Genomic DNA, 15644 nt, shown 5'->3' with positions numbered 1-15644 from the left:
CAGGCCCTATCTGGCTGGTGTCTCAGTCCTAACTCCCAGGACTCTGCTGGAGCATGCTCATGCCTAGCAATCTCTGATCCCTGAGCATTTCCCCCCTTCATTGCAGCTTCCTGCTGATCTTTACAGAGAAGATACCTCATCTCTCCCAGGTGTGGTTCCTTAGTAATCAAGGCAGACTTGTTGCAGGCCTTCTGGCCCTTCAGGTCAAGCCACCCTGTTACAGAGCTGTTGAGATTGCTTTGCAAGCTTTCTGTTATCAGAGGAAGAATATTTACCTTTTTAAAGCAGAATGATGGTGCCTCTTTCTTACTCCAGTTCTGAGGGGGATCAGTGAAGATTGCAGCCCATCTGAGATTTCTCAGTTCAGCACTCAGTTTTTAAAAGGAGAGGCCTTTTCTAATACTTAGCCTGGTTTACTTCAAACTTAATTACCATACAGTGTAAACCAGATTGGTTTTGGTGCTTTTGAAGACTTTGTTCTTCTGTTTGGTAATGAATTTTCCTGCTCTGGGTGATTACTGAAGGGCCCAGAGGAGATGGGCTGGCCTTTTGGAATAGAAAGCTGACCCAGTTGATTCCTGAGGTTGACATGATCTCCTGGTCTTTCTGTGTCTCACTAACCCTCTGATTTATAGTGTTGAAGGTGCTTTGTGGTTGCGGTAAATAGCTACGTGAAGAATGGGCTCCCTGCAGCTTATTCTTTCAGCTTCCCTGTCACACAGGAGTCCACCAGCTCCAGTCGTTCATGCAGCAGAGTGGAGGCTTAAGGAGGTTCACATTACAAGCCTATCAAAAATCCTTTCGCAGATCTACCTTACAGTTGTGTCAGCTGGTGTCATTCCATTGGAATAGCCTCAGAAGATGATACTGGAGGGTCCGCCAATGAGTGTGGGCATAAAGCAAAAAGAACAGTTCCTAAGATGCCTGTCACCAAACAAAACATTGGTCCTCTCAGTTCAAGGAGCACATAAATTCTGGACACTTTAACTGGATAAGTGGTTTCTTGCTGATGGCTTTAGTGGGAGTAGATCTTTCTTGGAGCATTATTTATAAATATTGTGTTCCAGTTGGTAGAGGAGGAAAAACCCGTGTTCTCAATCATTCATGTTTCCCAGCCATTCATGGAAGGACTGCATATGTCTTAAGCAAGTCTGGGATGGATCAGAACTTTTCCTCCCGTAAAGTCTGCCTCTCTGGCTAGAGCAGTATGTAGCAATGTAGATGTGAAGTTCATGAAGTTTCAGTGGTAAAATACTCATGAGAAATGGAGATTGCCATTGTTACTATAGAACTTCTGTGCAGCCTAAAACCCCAGTAAGGAGGGAGAGATGAGGGTCTCAGCCCAAGAGAGGTTACCGCTGGGAGCTGGAAACCTTAAATGGGTGACCCTCAAGGGGCCTCAGAGGGGGAATACAGGTGCAGTTACCTGAAACTATGATAGTTGATCAGAATAAAAATGTACGTCCTTGCTCAGTCAAAACTCTCAGTAAAGTCAGCAGAAGACTTGCCTTGTTAGAAACTGAGTACGAACTTCGGAATCTGGCCCTTAGACATTAAGTTGTGTGTTAGTTGAACTTGTTGTTAGTCGTAGTGTAGTGTGCTTCACTGAGTGCTAGTACCATTGTGTTAGCTACTGCAAAGAGTTGTGGAGAGGGTAAGGAGTGGGGAAGACAGTCATTTGGTGTGGGAGACGTAGTAAGAATACCCACTGCAAATGAAATGATGCCCCTAGTTATAGATGTGTGGGGCTTAGAAGGAAGTGGAACCAGATACGGTTTTACTTTCAGTTGTTAAAACTAAAAATTAATGTTGGTACAGCTCCTTCCAGATCTGAGGTGTTTACAATGTAAGCTTAAGCCATACTCCTACATGTATTTTTTTACCCAACATCTTCTAATATTCACACACAATGTTCAAGGATATGCTTATTTGCTCTTTGAATCCATGTTTGCTTGCATAGCTGGAAGTATGGGTATGAAAGAATATACCCCTGTGTTTACACCCTATGTGCTATTGTAATAATCTTTGTACAAAATATGCCTTGTAAGGTATAATTTAAAAACTCATAATTTGCTGATCAGTAATGTCATGGCAAAATGCACATATAGCAGGGTTATATATGAAGTTATAAACGCAAGCAGAAATCATGACTAAAAGTGTTTTCCAGATAAGTCTGGGGAGTGGCCAAACCAGTTCCTCAGAGACAAAAGGCAAGCTGACTCCTCAGCCAGGTGTAGACAAGGCTGATGGACCATTATCTGCTAAGTGGCCATTCTTCAACAGGAAAGGGGCCAGGGCAAAAATCTACATCTTAGCAAAGAAATAGCATGAAGTCTCCTGCCCCACAGACTGCTTGTCGCCTTGCTCCCAACTGGAAGTGTTTTTCAAGAGGTGGACTGAAACTATAAAAAGCAGGGGCAAATACCCCAAGACACCCTCTTTGTCCCCCCTGCCCATCGGATGCACGGCACCTGAAGAGACAAAGGAAGCAGCCATTGGACTCTGGGGGAAGGGACCTGACCTAAAGAGTTTGGTCAGTAAGATTGCTGAAAGCATGTGGTGAGAGAAGTTTATTTTTAATCTAATACTGGTGCCTAACAAACTATAAGTGTTTTATTTTTATTTTTCTTGTAATCATTTCTGAGTTTTATGCCTCATCATTACTTGTACTCACTTGAAATCTATCTCTTTGTAGTTAATAAACTTGTTTTATTGTTTTATCTAATCCAGTGTGTTCAAATTGAAGTGTCTGGGTAGCAAGCGGTGTGAATATTATTCCCATAAGGAATTATAGACTTAATATATTTGTACTGTCCAGGAGAGGGCTGGGCAGTGTAGGACATATGTTTCTAGGGGAAAATCTGGGACTGGGAGTGCGTTGGGGTCACCTTGCGGTAATTGTTAAGGCTGGTGTGATCCGAGGTGTGGCTGGCTGGCAGCAGCACAAACACAGACATAGCAAGGAGCGACTTACATGCTGGAGGCTGTTTGTGAGCAGTCCAGGTTGGAGGCTTCAGAAGCAAGGCATTGTAAAGGGCACCCTAGGTTACAGGGCAGGAGTGACATAGCTACTCATTAGTCTGGGTTGTACCCTGGTACATCAGAGTGGGTTGAAGCCCGAGCCATGCTTTAGCTTGGGCTGGAACCCATTCACTTTTCAGTGAGGGTGCAGGCAAGATCACTCAGGTGCTGATAGTTCTCCAGTGCCCTTCCCACAAATCCTCCTGAGAGACAGGCAGATTTTTCTGCAGTTGACAAGGTTGACTGGGAAAGAATCCTACAGTGCCTCAGCCCAGAAAGCCATGGGATATGCCCACAGACACGCATGGGCAAGTACAGAAATAACAACATGACTGTGGTTCTGCTATGAGAATGCTTGTACTTGAGCTAGGCTAACTGAGTGCCTGGGCTAACTATGTGCAGTGTAGTCATACCCTGAATGTTAGGTACATTCTGAGTATTATTAATACTGCTCGTCTCTTACCTTTCACTTGGCTGGGGAGGGGGGGAGGGGGAGAAGGTAAGTTGTCTTTTCATAGCCTCCTACTTCCCCAGAACTCAAGTCCCCATTGTTTGATCCTGTTGAAAGCCCAAATACAAAGTGAGTATCCTTGATGAGTATGCCAGTTAAAATAGAGCAGCTGGTTTGGGAAACGAGTTATCTTCTAGATGGTAACTTACCGAGATCAGATGTGCTTTGAGATGGAAAAGCATTTTCATACTCCTGATTGGTGGGGCTGGCTACAGATGCTCTTTGTGCTGGAATCTGGGCCAGTGCATCTGTCATGTAACTCTGAATGAATGTTCAGTGGGAGGATTTAAAACTAGCACTCTCTTTGTGGTTCCCTGTTCCCCCTTCTTCTAGCAAGTGAGAGCAGCTTTAACCATTCAAAGAATGGGAGTACTTGGCTGCCTGTTATAAAATAAATACATACTTCCAAACATCTCTATTCCTGTGGCTTTTTCCTGCTGGTGACAGGAATCTAACTCTAACTCTGTGGGAAACCTAGAAAACGATTACAAGTGTAATTTAAATGCATCTTTATTCTTTCACAGTAAACATGCTTCGGGGGAAATGAGTCATCTCATATCTCTGTCCTGTTCATCTTTCCTAGGAGTGTGCATGCAATGGATGTGCTTGAGGGGGGTGTGTGGGGGAAAGGGTGGTGTGGTGGTCAGGCAAGTAAGAGGGATGGGTGGGTGAGCACAGGCTGGGAGTTTTTTTCCTTGCCTTCAGGGTGACAATGAGTCCATATTGAACAACCTTGTGCTCATGGCTCCTTGGAAATGATGAATGTTCACGTTAAACTGATGTCACTACAGCTGAGATGCTTGTTCTCTCCACTTGCAGCACTCCTGTCTACCTTGGTTAAATCATTTGCTTGCTGAGCAGGGCCCCAATTTTCCTGCCCACTCTGCTCCCCTCCCCAAGGCCCTTAGAAATAAAACATTTTTTTTTTTTTTTTTTTTTTTGCTGCTGCTGCTTTTCCAGTGGTCTAGTTGGAGATGATTCATCTTCAGCTAGTCTGCTGTTTTGTCTCTCTCTGTATGGTAGGTGGCCTCATAGCAGGAGAACTCTGAGAGGAGTGCTACCTGTTTGATAGTATTGATGCATGGTTAATACATTAATACCATCTATTCCAGGAGCAAATTCCCTTGGCAGTGTTGGGAGAGGAATGGCTGTTTTCCCTCTCAATGCCCTTCCCTTTGACTTCCCCTCCAATGCCTTTTAAAATACCTTCTAAACATTAGTATTCATTACTTCCTTCCCCCGCCCCAATCCTTAGCCACGTGTACAAAGAACACTTTAAAATGAAGGCTGCCTTTTGTGACCGTGTAGTTGGAGCAGACTCCTTCCAAACTGCCTGTCCTGATTTTTGGCTCCAGTTTGTTTAATCATTTGTCTTTCCTGACAGAAGTGCTCCTAATTTTCTTGCAGCTTGGTTCCATGGTGACAGGTGCAAGGTTTTCACTGGGTGGCTCAGAGAGGAGAATTATGAATAAGGAGTCAGATCTTGCGTGTTCTCAGTAACTCACCAGTTCCTCATGCTGCTTTGAAAATATCCGCAGGTGGATGTCGATTCTGACTGAAAGAATTAGGAGCGCTTCATTTATTGCATGGTTTTCAAAAGAGCTTTGGTTGTCTGTGCTATCTTTTGCCTTTTTCAGATCTATACATAGTCTCCTGCCTGCCTTATTTATGCACAAACTTTCTCTCTGTGCCAAATTCTTGCACTTGAAGATACACCAAGTGAATTTTAGCTTCTTAACCTCTGAAAAGAGGTTAATCCAAAGTACATACTAGATGCTAGTAATGCCAGAACATACTGTGGCTAATTCATTGTATGGTAAATGAGCATTCTGTGTATCCAATAAAAAACTCTCTTATGGTAAGAGGTGCCAGTATTCACCCTAAACTGAAAAGCATGTCAGGCTTGGTAGAGTTTGCTTCCAAGACTGTGTCTAGAAAAGTATGTGTATGCCTCTGTGTGTGGAGGGAGAGCAGTGAGGCAAGGTATTCTTGAGCTGGTTTCACCATATGCTGCAGCTGCATACCTGCTCAGAACAGGAATTATCTTCCCCCATCTGGACAATTTGGTGATTATAGAAGATAAAGTGCTCTTTTAACTTAAGGAGTTAGAGGCCTGCCCTGGGGATCGTGAAGGTCCAAGGTTCAAGCCCTGTTGACAGCCAAAGATGGAAGGTTCTCATGGTTGCTCATGATGGAATTAGTTCTTTCCAATGTTCTTCTGGTTTATTTAATTCATATAATGAAAAGTTTTACAGTTATAATTGACTGATTATAATAGTTTTTGGCATGATACCCAACAAAACACAGGTTTTCCACATGCTGGTTATTTGTCATATACTTTGGTTACACGTTACCCACTGGCAGATTTGAGGCTGGTCCAACTGATGGCTCACAGAATGATTCCTTCTGGCCCCTGAACACATCTGCCCATGCAGCAGACCTGCTGTACAAAACGGTGTCCTCTGCGCAGCATGACTTTGCATGTACTGTACATGTGAAGTCATGCCACATGGAGGATGCCATTTTGTTTCTGTATGTGACACATGGAGGTGCTACTCATGAGGCCTACGTCACTGGAAAAGTTGGACCACCTCTATGAAGGGTTGTCCTGATTGGCTGCAGTGGTATTTGTGCTACCAATGATACACAACCGCATGTGAGGCAATCTGTTCCATAAGGTCCCCGTGGTCACAGGTCAAACACCATAACAATGTGGTTGTGTTCCTCTGGGATATACTGATTTGTGCTAGCCTATGAAAAAGCCTGATTTGCAATTAGGAAAGTACTTCCAAATTCTTTCCCTAAGTTATAGTAATGATGGAAGTATCATTTTGGGATGGGAAACCCACGAAGAGGTGTTCCGTAGGCAGGGCCCTTCAATGTCTCCAGGAATCCAAACTTTATATGACTATCATGGGAATACCTGTGATCCTTTGTGTGTTCTGTCTTTTGGATCTGGTCACCAAAAAGATGGCTTCATTTCAAAGTGTCAGGGCCCTGTGCTACACACAAGCCAGTGTGCTATTTCCTACAGGGTGTGGGACTGGACTGTGATTTCCTGGTCACCTGGGACAAAAGGAGAAAGTGATTACAGACCAGCTTCGCCGGTTGATAATACACCTTCACGAACAGTCCCTAAATGTTAAATGTGGCACTTTGGACATGGATGTTTTGGACATGGATGTTTTACTGAGCAGAGTTACGTTTCTGCAAAACTGCGACAGTGATGGAAGTCTTCTCTCCATAACTTGTATAATGACAGATCCTTGGTTCCTTTTTTTGAGCACAAAAGGTAAAAAACACATGGAAAGCAGAGTATGCATAGAGACTGCTTTACCTCCTCAGCGGGGTAGTCTAGGATTGCTCTGCTTAGCTTGGGAATTTTGAAGTTGTGTGGGTGCTGCTATCTGCTCACTTAAAGCATAACCCAGGAATGGTGACCATCGTAGTTCCTGAGTTAACTGCACCTCTGACCTCCTTGTGGCCTCCTCAAGCCCATCCCACTGAAGTCTCAGCCTCTAGCTGTCATCTTTCTTGGGGCAGAGTCCCATGACTTTTCTCCCTCTAGACCTGGGCCTTAGGCTGTAGACTCATGCAATTCACTGTGATTTTTCTCAGCAGACTTACCTTTAGCGCAGCACCTGCAGGCCTGTTCTCTCAGGGGCAATGACAGGGTTAATCAGTGATCAACCAGCTTTGATATAGCAAAGTACTATTTATTCAGAACCAAAGCATTAGAGAAAATAAATTGTAATGGCAAACAGCTTAAATACAGATCTAGCTTACCAGATGGTCACCCCTCTTCCACAGGGAGAGTCTAGTAGGATTTAAAGTACTTCAGGTCCACTGCAGACCTGTTACCTGCTTTGTTTCAACATTTGGTTTTTAGTTCCTACAGGAAACATCTTCTAGCTCACCCATTGAGCCAGGTATACAATCACTAGCCAGCCCGTAAAGTTACATAAACATTTCTAAAGTTGATACAATAGTGTTTGAATATTCCGTGTTTCCATAGCATCGCAACTGTCAGTGGACTATTGTAATTACATACTTTCAGAACAAGCAGTACAAGTGAGTAGCCTTCTTTCACGAAGCTGTAAATCTTGTACAACAGTGGAGAGAATTGAACTTTTTCCTACTAATGTCTCAAGACACTCAGCAGGTGTTGTTCGATACAAATTTATAAAATGCTTACTACATAGGCAATCGTTTTATTTAGCCCACAAACTGGAATGAGGCTGTCAAGAAAGAAAGGAGTTGATATTTTATTGAATCCCCATTTGCAATGCTTCTGAGAAGATTCTGACAGGCCTGTGGCTCAAGCTCTGGATCTCACTGATTTGGAATTTGTTTTGTACTGTAATTCTGTTTGCTGTATAGAGGAACCGCCTGCATGTGTTTAGGATAGATCCTAGACTAATGCCTTGAGCGCTTCAAAGTTGGAGAGTAACCACCTGACGTAGATCTACAGAGACAGGAACGTAGGACTGAAAGGGACCGCTAGGGTCATTGAGTCCCATTTATTGCTGTCGCTGGTAACCCAGTCATATAATACTGTTCATAAACTTATCAAGCTGCATCTTAAAACTAGCTAGGTTGCTTGCCCCCACTGCTCCTACTGGAAGGCTGTTCCAGAATTCCCCGGATGGTTAGAAACATTCGTCAGCCTATGTAGTGAAGACCCTGAGGGAAGGCGCACACAGTAGTTTTAGGGAATTGTTTTTTTAGTTTAAGATATGAGAAGAAGCTTTGTATGAAGCTATTAAATTTTGCCCAACATGAGAGAGACTTCTCAACGCTGTCTACCATTCTGTTTCCTGAACCAGAATTCTCTGTTTTGATCTTGTTTATGGACAGAGTGGAGTAAATCTTGCCCTTATCTGACACCATGTGTCCCCTATCCACTGTTATTCTACCCGCAAAAACCTGCACAGAGCATTACAGAAGCAAGCCGAGAGGAAGCATGCCCTGCAGCCAAGGACCAGGGGGAGTCCTTAGAAGTTTTTGCCTAATTGTTTTGTTTATCAAACTCTACAGTGTGTTTCCAGTGGATTTCCTAATGAACTGGTTTGTTTTTGAGACTTACTGCAATGCTAGTAATTACACCAGAAACAGGGGGTCAAGGCTCATTCCTTCCCGCAAGCTTTCAACTACCAGCGAGTAAACACGCAAATGCACTTTTTTAGCTCTTCCTATTCCCCCCCCTCAAATTTAACTTTTCATTAACCTGAGGACAGGTAGTCCTCGTTTGCCTTTCCCATCTTGCATAGGCATCTTCCTGAAACTTATGGTGCCTCGGCCAGCTTACAAAACTTGGGCATCTAGATGGGTGTCGGCTTGAAGCCACAGAATGTGGAGTTCAGTGGAAGGAAAATTTAGAGAGGGGGCACATGACCATGTTTCCTGTGCCATATGTGGGTGGGTAGAAATTAGCTGAATCCTAGTCTGCCTGAATTAATTCAAAGTCCTAAACCTGCAGATTAGGGTATTGTACTGGGAAGGGAGCCTTTTGGAGACACCTGCATCTCTCAGAGTAGTTAACAGAAACCTGTAACCTTCCTGCTCAGTTAGTGTTCTGGAATTTTATGTGGAAAGGGGCAGTGTGAAAAGTATTAGCAATATATGTTTTCCCCCAATATAAGTGAATTAGTGGATAAGAATTTTAGCTTCCTCTTGGAAGCAGCCATTTTGCTTGCAAAGCAACCTCCTCTGTGACCCCAGCATCATGGGCAATCCAGAGTTAGAGGCGTTAAGTCAAAGCTTCTGTCCTGTTTTTAAAACTGCCTTAACAAGGAGAAGAACTTCGTCTTTGAATGTGTACATTTTTCTTGTGTTTAAACCAGCATTAAAGCAAAATGGAATTTAGTTCAGTCTTGGCAGATCTTGCATATTGCCAGGTCTGAGTTCAGCAAAACATTCAAAACAGGCCTGAGTTCAGCAGGAGGCCCAGAAGTGCCATTTTTTAAAACTGATTTATTTCACCTAAGCTTCTGTTTCTGCATGGGGAGAAATGTTCCTTTGCATTAACTTTCCATATGCTACTGAGCAGATTGGATTCTGTTTTCTTTTAGTAGCTGGGAAGTCAATTGTTGTGGAGAGAATCCACCTTCCGTAAAAGGGATAAAATGAAATCCAGCTTTCTGTATATTTCTATTTTTATTTTCATTACTGTTTATCAAATGAGCGATTTGACTTAATTTGTGTCCTTTTACAGAGGATTATTATTAGTGGTCATAAAAGACAATTTGACACATCTGAAAGGCATTGGTGAGACTTCCCTCCTCCCACCTACTGGGAATGGTAAAAGGATGGTAAGAGAGAATGGGAAGGAGGTCCGTGGCTTGACTAAATAATCACTTCTCCCATTTAGACTGTGGGAACGTGGCAATGAAATGACTTTTTAGCCTTTGCGGGGCTAGGACACTGTTTTGCCTCTTTAGGAAAAATGTTTTATTGTGTTCATGCAGTCTCAGGCTCTCAACGGGGCCTGCTGTACCAGTTCTGAGTTGATCAGATCTGCTGGGATGGGATAAGTTGCAGGACTCAAGATGGGGATTTTTATTTACTACTTCTGTCTTTTTATTTTATTTTAATAAGCTCTGTCTGTGTTAATAAGCGCAGCCTGAACTCTGTGTTCTGTGAAATCTGTTCAATATTGACTGTCCTCCAAACTGGAATCTTCAGCCTATCTAAACAGATTTATTTATGATTCTTTTACATTTGTTTTGCCATGATTTTATCTTCATAAACTATCCTTGGATAACCAGATCCCTATTGCTCCTTGGGGAGGTGGTCAGTGAAGTTGCTAGCTTCTGAAATGAGAGAGAAGATGGGGGCAGAGGAAGCCTCAATAGAAAATATGTGGAGAGTTCCCCTGGATTTGGTGAATTCCTAAAAAGCCCTTCTGGGCTATGAGGAAGGTGGACTTTTTGTTAAATACTTAGGTCAAGGGAAACACTAAAACTGAATATATATATATTTCAGTTATTTCACTAAATGGGCCCTTTGACTCTGTATAAGAATCATGATTCACGTGGGCACCAGGCTTCTGCCCTCTCATGCTTCATGTAGGCACCAGTCCTGTGTTCTGTCTAGAGTGCAGGCAGGATGAGAGGAAGCTTCTTATGTTAAAAATGGTAGGCATTCACCCTGGGGTGCAGGATTTTATCAACAGGCCAGTGAGGGGTTCACCGGGTGAAGCTTTTTTACTGAGCTGTCATTATTTTGTTTTTCAGAAGTCAATTTGTTGCCGCTTTGGGTCTCTGATTCTCTGTAACTGAAGGAAAACCGCAAACCCTACAACATACTTTCATTTTCCTCTGAATTTGCCAGCAGGTCCTAGGAGACCCTGGTTATGAATATTCTGCTGTTTGATCTGTCACTTTCTCGGCATGCATGGTGACAGCCACGCTGTTTCCCAGCAGTTTGGTATGGCAATCTGGGTACCAAATGAGAGGAGGAGAGACTCAAAGATGCTTGATTAGATCCCAGAGTCCCTTAACTCCATAGCTGTAGATTTTTTCATCTGTCATTTCAACTTGACAAGTGTACGGCCTTCATGTTGCCATTTAGTCATGGTCCATGCTTTTGGTGACCTTGTCACTCTAACTCCTTCTGTGGGTCTAAAGCAGGGATGAATTCCACGGAGAGAGCAGAGAAGGAAGCCTGTTATAAAGATTCCTTGGGCTGCTTGAATGGGGTTTTTTGCAGCATTTCACTTGTAGCATGTCTCGATGGGTAGGGAATGTAAAGGGGAGTTGGGGCTGTTGTGCTGTGAAGATTGGGACTTCACATCAGGGTTTCTGTAGTCCAACCAGCACCACATATGTCCATCCAGCACCATTTTTTGAAGACGAAAGACATTTATTGTTTATAAAAGTGATTCATCTAATGCATGCTGGCCAAGCTGCACAGCAAATGAAATCCTGTACCTATTAAATCCAGGCAAAAGGGTAGCAATGGTTAAACTTTTGTGCCACTGACAGGAACTGGGGCAGCGTTTTCTGAGCAAATTTTTTTTCCTTGTGCAGATCTTTTAAAATCCAGTCCAGAACTGGCCCAAGGCATGCCACCTTGTCTAAAGGTATTAGCATTTAGGGGCTTACATAAAGGGAACAAGATTTCATACCTCTCCTTAATGCTATCATTTGGGTGTAGACTTGCTCATTTTATAGCATTGCAACTAAAAGGCCTAGACATGTTTTAATTTGAAAGTACAGATTTTTGGAAAGCAAACTGAACTTTGTAATGAGGTACTAAATCTCAGGATTCTGTGTAGCTTTAATTTAAATGCGATTAGTTCTGCTTTGGACTATTTTACCACACTTTGTTTATGTGCAGACTATTTTTATTTTATTTTCTATCCTATTTATAATTTGAAGGTGCATCATAAATATTGAGAGCTACCATCTATGTTGCATACAGGTGTTGCATGCACTCTCTGCAGTCTCTGGTGAACTGTCAGTGTTCCAGCTTTAGTGACATAGCTTATTAGGCAGTGCTACTTATCCCATCCTAACCCTTCAGCAAGGAGAATTGGGAGAGGCAGAGTAGACATGGGCAAGGTTGTTGATTTGCGCATGCCTGTTGATCTGTGTTTTCTGCAGCAGTCACAGAAATCCATTACAGACATTCAGGGAATTGATTAAATTGTCACAAACAGCTGTACAGAGAGGGGTTTCTTGAAGCACGGCTCATCAAGATGTCCGGTATCTCCACATGCGAGGCACAGCTGAAGGGAATGTCACTGTCACCAGAGTGTATAACAGTAAATAAGGGGCAGGAGAGGGGAGGGCAGCCACAAGGCTTCAGTGCATGATGTGTGGCCTGGACTGCTTGTGAGGAAGGTTTAATGTCTTAAGATGTAATGTCAGTTCCTTGTATCCAAATGGTGGCTCTTCTGTTCTTGGAGTTGTGAGGAGGCTGATCAGCATCCCTCATCTGAGTTCATGCTTACCTGAGATCTGAAACAAGTGTTATTTCCTCTCCATTCTGAATGTGTCCTCATCTTCTGCACCCCCCTTCTCTGAACATCCTGCAAAAAGAGTTGGTCTCCTTTATTCATAGCTAGATTATAAGCAGAAGAGGCCTGGCTCCTTAATGTAGTCATCATTTTTATACTTGAATGCATCATAAAGGGGAATAGCTATAGAGTAGAATCAGTGCTCCTGCAGTACAAGTCATTCAGGGGGCACCAATTACTCTTTTGTCCTCGTCTCTTACCGTTTTATACAATGGTTGAAACACAATAGGTCCCCAGAGTTCTCAGTACTTGAGAGAACCTTTCAAACCCCCTTTAATTGCTCCCCTCCCCCATTTGTTCCTAATTTTTCCATTAGAAACTAACGGCACAGCTAAACTCCCTTTCAGAGAGCTTTCTGTCCCTATTTGCAAATTGGCCGAAGAAGGATAAATGGGGTTGGAGAGGGAAAGAGAGAGAGAGAGTGTGTGTGTGTGTGTCTGTCTGTCTGTCTCTCACTCACCTTCAAAAATTCTAGCATTTGTAGCCACATTTAGATACTTAGCAATATTTGCAAAAATGGAGTGATGGGTAAGAAGGTGGAGGTGGGGCAAAATATTTAGAATTGGGTGAGTTATCTAAACAGGAAAACTGAAGAATACGTGCTTTCTTTGTCCTGTTTCAACTGCAAAAACAGCTCATGCAGAAGACTGGCTTTAAATGCACCTCTACAACCCCCAGTTTGCAGTTGCATTGAGAGTACTTGCTGGTTGAAGCAGGATTACGCCGCTGTGGCAGAGGGAAGGGGGTGAGGGGGAGAATTGTTTGGCCATTGTGGGACCATGAATATGACATAGTTGCTGTGGCTGAGGAAATATCATTGCACAGGCTGGAAGAGGCCCCAGAGGAGAGGCACTGTGTGTAAATTATTCATGCTCGCTAGTGTGAAAGCAATAAAATAAAATTAAAATTGAAATATAAACATACATCATGTTACATTTGTGCAGAAGGCAGGGAGCTTGGCTGCTGCAGACTTGTGGCATTGTAGGGGATTGTGGTGGTTAAGCCAGGGAGACCGCAGCCTGGAGTGTCACTTCCCAGAATAACAATTGGACCTGAAATAGCCGAGTGTGTAAATTCCTGGCAATCTTTGTACATTGAGCCTTTGGGGCTTGCAGCCCCTGCCTTGTGGGAGTTAGTGTTACCTGTTTTGGCTTTCATGGTTGCATTCAGGATACTTAGCCTCATCTGGCTGGATATTTGCCCTGTATTCCCTGAAGGGAGATGACTTTAGTGTGCTGAACACATGCTGGTACCAAGGCAGATGCAGGAAAGGGGATGTTCGTTGTCTATACAGCTTTTTGTCTGGATTAGCCCTTTGCAAAGGGGAAAGGGGCCAATCTCTAGGACCAACTGGTGATCCGCTCTGCAGGGTGCGGCTTCAAGTTCCCCCTCATAGGAGCACACAGGTGCCTTTTTTAATTACTTGAGGGAAAGTAGTTGAAAAGCCGCTCGATACAAATCCCTTAAGCCACTATTGATGGAGACTCTGGGGAAAGCTTCTGCCCAGCCCGGAATCTGAAGCATGGGACACCATCTGTGTTCTGGCAGCTCCTTGGCCAAATTACATTCCAAGCCTTTCTTTCCTACACTGTTTTTCATTAAATGAATTGAGTTTGCTGGAAATTGTCTGGCCATAAATATTCCCTCCCGCTCAGTACAGTCAGGTTATTACTGCTCCCCAAGTCAGTGCTTCGTTGCAGAGCAGAAGGTGACCAGCACTCCTTATAAAATGAAAAACAAGAATGGGGTGGGGGGGGGAATCCTCTGGCTGAGGAACTGGGGCAGCAGGGAGCTCTGCAGAGAACCTTTCTTCTCTCTACTGCTTCACATTCAGGGCCATAAATATTTTAATGCTGTTAGTAACAAATGAGAGAAGAAAGGGGAGGAGCACAGCCATACACTGTCTAATTTAGTGCATTTCTGCTGAGAAAGTGATAGAAATGTAAGCGGATGGCTTGGAAAGGGTATGTGTGGGTGTGAAACAGCTTTAAAAATATAGTCCTGGAAAATGGCTCTAATTACATCATCCTCTGACTACAAAGCAGAATGGAAATCCAGCATGATCAGTTGGTTTTTGTGAAGCTCTGCATTCCCCTGATCAGCTAGCAATTTACAGAGAGGCATATATGCTCTGGTGCTTCAGTGCTGGGGGCAGAAAACGCTCTCTGTAAGGGGTATGGATAGTCTCATACATGACTCATATAGTTTGGCATGGTGAAAATCTGTCCACCTAAAATACATTTGTGTCTAGTCTCTTGCACGGCTGCATACAGTAATAAATGTGTATTTATAGTTCCACAGGTCAATTTTAATGCTGTTTTGGTAGCCCCCAAAATGGTATAAATTGTTCCCTGATCTAGAGATGCTTCCTCTAAATGTCAAACAGTTATTGCTGTTTAGCCTTTTCCTTACTTCCCATCTGCTCAGCTCTTTTCCCCTCTGCATCCCCTGCAATTACATGTACCACTCTCTTCTGAAGCTGCAGCAGCACAGATCATTTTTCAGTGCCGTAGATCTCCAGTCTTTAGTCACCAGAGGCTGTGTGTGGACACAGCCAAGCCTCTGTCTCTGATGTTCAGTTCTAACAGTTTAACTGTTACCATCCCACTCCTGGGAATCTAATAATTATCATGACAACTGTTTAGGAGTAATAAATCACTTTTTAAGCATCTGTTGAAAATCATTTCCTTAACATGTGGATAAATGTATTCTCTTGGTTGAAGTGTAATCAAACTCAGACAAAATTAATAGCAGTCAGGTTTTCCCTGCAGGCTGTTGGTTGACCACTCTACTTGATACACATCTGTATTTTTATTCTAGTTGTTTTTGTGTGGGCACAGCTGTTTCAATGACCTGATTGCCAAGCAGGCCTCTTGGTTACTAGCTGCATCCAGAGGGGTCAGCGCATGCCCCGTCCCTGCCCCCCTCCAACTCCTGCCAACTAGTCAGTTAACTTTTGGTAGATGGGGACAGCTGGACAATGCTGCTCCTCACATCCAAGCTGTGCTCCTCTGCCGGCAGTGAACAGGCCTTGATTCTGGATGCTACCACTTGCTGTCCACAGTCCTTTCCAAACCAGACCTCTTGATT

The 15644-nt window shown here is 43.4% G+C and overlaps 1 protein-coding gene across 3 annotated transcripts in view; it reads left to right on the top strand.

Moving 5' to 3' along the window:
• KDM4B (lysine demethylase 4B) overlaps nucleotides 1-15644 on the top strand; it is a 161797-nt gene that overhangs the window by 94736 nt on the left and 51417 nt on the right. The window lies entirely within an intron of this gene.

The sequence above is a fragment of the Terrapene carolina genome, unplaced genomic scaffold (assembly GCF_002925995.2).
Source record: "Terrapene carolina triunguis isolate 2854851 unplaced genomic scaffold, T_m_triunguis-2.0 Scaffold194, whole genome shotgun sequence".
Taxonomy (NCBI): Eukaryota; Metazoa; Chordata; order Testudines; family Emydidae; genus Terrapene; species Terrapene triunguis.
The sequence above is the reverse complement of the archived record's forward strand: the minus strand, read 5'-3'. Positions and strand labels throughout refer to the sequence as shown.